Genomic DNA, 3,674 nt, shown 5'->3' with positions numbered 1-3,674 from the left:
AAAACATAGGTTGATGTTATATCGGGGGGGGAAAATACATATTTAAACATTTCAATTAGTCTCTGCATATTTAAGTAATGCTAGTTTATATAACAGATGAACAGATGTACAATATCCAGAAAGTAGATGCAAAAAAGATATATAATGTGTGCATTTCCAACATATCCTCTGAAAGAGTGTTAGTCGTTGAGTTGAGTAGTGATTCATTCGTTCTTTTTTCGTGGTGCGATGTCTGCTGAGAAGTCCTTGTATGCCTCGCTGACTTTGAGGACATCTGGGTCTGGCAGCTCCCCCCGCACGGCCTTGTAACGTGTACTCCTTTGAACATGTTTATATGATAATTAGGACTTTAAGAACAATTTTGCACTCAGACAACAATCACAAAGTTGTAGCAGGCTACATACAATTACTTAGGACAATATAGATTACCTTACACCATCAGCAACTGTAAACTGCTTTGGCTTAGTGGAAGTGAACACCATGTCACTCACTCTGCCTGGTTTCACACCCTATTAATTACACAAAATAATTGTCAAATTAATTGAAAAGGTCGTTGATGCAACATACTAGATCAGCTCTTGGCACAAAGGAAATACTCATTAAACCGTGGATTGGTTGTGAACACATACTGTACCATGGTTCTTGGCTTGTGCCTTCGCTGCTCTGTTTCAGTGCAGCTGAGGACAGGGGGGACAGCAGCCAGGTTGAGTGTGGAGTAGTGTGCGGTCTGGAACAGCAGTGCAACATTGTGGTTGCAGAGTGCTGTTCCAGCTACACAGGAACACTTTGCCACTGCAATCTCCACAGGTGAACAGTTCTTAAAACAAAATGTCAGTCATTTTACATTTAGGACACTGCTTCAATACAACACAGACAAATGAGAAAGCTGAGAGCAGGCTGATCAGGTAGTAGGTGTGGGAAAAGGCTAAACCATGTCAGGTTGTCAGTCACATCACATACACAGAAGTTCTGCTGTTTGGAATACTGTAATTTAAGGATATTCAAACAGATACGCTTGTATAGCCTGTCTCAGCTCTCTCAATGTATTATCTTATAACATAAAATAGTGTTAGTAGAACATTGAACAGCTTAACATAGATGTAGGGTACAAAACCAGCACTTACACTGGCCAATACAAATAATTGGACCCTACATGGATTATACTAACCATTCAGTAAAGAACAGCAGCCGTCACAACCAGTTTCTGGGGTTTCCATGAATTCCATTTTCAACCTCTCATTAAGAATCTTTGATGAAAGCTAAGTTTGGGTTTAGCTAATGTATTTATCATTTTACAGGAGAGGGTTACAAAACGAAAATAAATCTGTAGCCCCTTCATGCTACACACACATAGCTAGCTACCAGTTGATGTGAGCACATATTGTCACTATGTAATCTGTTGCAACCATAGTTGCAACACGTCAGCTAGCTGGGCTTATTTGAATCCTAAATCACAGGTTACCTACTCTTGCCACATCAAAACCCCAGAGCATGAACCTGATTGAGGCTTTGAACCGATTAACACTTTTTATTTTCCTCCCTAGACACATTGATATGCACACATTTACAAAGACACACATGAGAAATAAATACGTTTCTTTTTACAAAAACAGTGATATTTAATGTTTTCTTCTTAAAATCCATTGACATCTAACATGCAGTTGAGTCTTTTAAAAATCTAAACAACTTGTTGAAACATTTACAATCATGTGCAAAAGTAAACACATGTTCTCCCCGCTGGTGTCTCATCAGCAGCAGCACTATTACGCATGACGCGCAAAACTGGGCAAATGGCGGATCAACGAGCATCAGAAAAAAGGACTTCCAGTAGAATATGGCACTATTTTCATGATTCGTAAAAGTGCCAAACATGACGTACGTATCTTTTATAATGTGCTATAACTTATTTTTTTAATAAACATGAAGTTGTTCTCGTTTGTTCGTTTTCTTCTTAAAATCTATTGACATCTAACATCTGGGGTTACGTACTGTAACCCAGTTTCTATGAGTATAGGCGCAGCCCTCTAAGGCTATCGCTATTGGGTAATCCCACTGCACGTGTGCAGCACTGACAGACTTAATCCACACCCACCTATGGGCCCCACCTACGGACTCACTTCCGTATAAATAGGAAGTAGTCCCTACAACCTGCTCCCACACAAACAGCTTTTCTTCAGCTATTCGCGGAGTCAGTGGGGCCCGAACCTTAGAGGGCTGCGCCTATACTCATAGAAGCTGGGTTACAGTACGTAACCCCAGTTCTATATCGTATAAGGCTTCGCCCTCTAAGGCTATCACTATTGGGTTAAGGGCGCCCCACTGGTCCGTCCGTTACCAGAAGCACAGAAACACACCTACTCAATTAATAACCCATGTCCATTTCGCCATGCGTAAATGGAGCATCACATTCCCAGGGAATATAGCATTTAAAAAATGAATATTCTCCATACGGAAAAGAAGGTAGGCTAAATAGGCTACCTGTAAAAAGTAGAGACCAAAGTCCCACTTGTTAAAACGATCAAAGAGGGGGAAAAGGGCAGCTCTCTAAGTGCCGACAGGCAGGAGAGAGGGCACGCAGTTGAGTCCCCGACATTACTCACTCTGACAGGACCCTCAGTACTGAGTGTGTCAAAGAGGAATGGGAGACATCCCTCAAATAAACACGAATAAAAGAACAGGGGGAAGACCAAGATGCAGCATGTCGCGGTTTAGGAGAAGGCTCGTAAACCGGACATTGAGGCGCGTTCACGCTCAAACCCGCTTGAGGAATGAACGGTGTGGGAGGCATATCTGTGACATTCTTTCACACACAGTGACGTCACAGCTACCCACAATGCAACGCGCGCCATATATTTTTTTATAAAGACGCCATTTTTCTGGAGGTGCAAACATCCTGGCAATGCTAATATAAACAGCTAGTTTATGTAGCCAGGCAGAGCGCACTAGGTTTTTTTTCTGAATTAACGACCGAAGAAATCGCTGCATGTCTTCGGATTACATCTTGAGGGGTGTGCTCTAGGTCGTTACCAGCGTAAACTAGAGCTGTGTGGGTTGTTGGATGTACAATGTATGGAATTACGACCCTCAAAAGTGGCCTTCGGTCGATGTTGGCTGCATATACGTCTATCTTCTGGGAACACCAGGTGAATACCCCACTTGTCACAATAATATTATCATGCCAATGCATATATGTGGTATTTTAGAGTTGACTATATTGATTAAGGCAATCGACTATGATATTCTGTATGCACCTCGCGTGAAATGGTTGATACCGGAAGTACGGTGTCGCCCTCGGCCCAAAACCCGTATGTGTGTGTGAAAGAATAGCAGGTTCAAACCCCACTGCAGTCAGCATGTCCTTGTGTCCCTGAGACACTTCACCCCAAATTGCCCACAGTATTGAGTATGTAAGTCGCTTTGGATAAAAGCGTCTAACAAGTAACATGTAATGTATTTCCTGTTCACCTGTGACCAGTGGTGTAGTGGGGATTTTTTAACTGGGGGGACGCTATTTTAATTAGGTCATCCCAAACAATGCCACACAAGTGCGCATGCGCGCAGTGCACTCACAAAACGGGCAGACAGGTCCACAGAAACTACCGGTATGCTTAGTCCTACTTTAGTTACTGTTCTGCAAAAAGCAGATGGCGCTGCGCTCAACACACCACACACTC

The 3,674-nt window shown here is 42.6% G+C and overlaps 1 long non-coding RNA gene across 1 annotated transcript; it reads right to left on the bottom strand.

Annotated features, from left to right (window-relative positions):
* Positions 1 to 719, bottom strand: LOC117535411. The gene is made up of 3 exons (XR_004567415.1): positions 635 to 719; positions 430 to 509; positions 1 to 318 (listed from the first exon to the last, which is right to left on the bottom strand). It is a non-coding gene; the product is annotated as an uncharacterized LOC117535411 (long non-coding RNA).
* Positions 720 to 3,674: the final 2,955 nt, after the last annotated feature.

The sequence above is a fragment of the Gymnodraco acuticeps genome, unplaced genomic scaffold (assembly GCF_902827175.1).
Source record: "Gymnodraco acuticeps unplaced genomic scaffold, fGymAcu1.1, whole genome shotgun sequence".
Classification (NCBI taxonomy): Eukaryota; Metazoa; Chordata; class Actinopteri; order Perciformes; family Bathydraconidae; genus Gymnodraco; species Gymnodraco acuticeps.
Note: the sequence above shows the minus strand (reverse complement) of the source record. Positions and strands in the feature narration are given on the sequence as shown.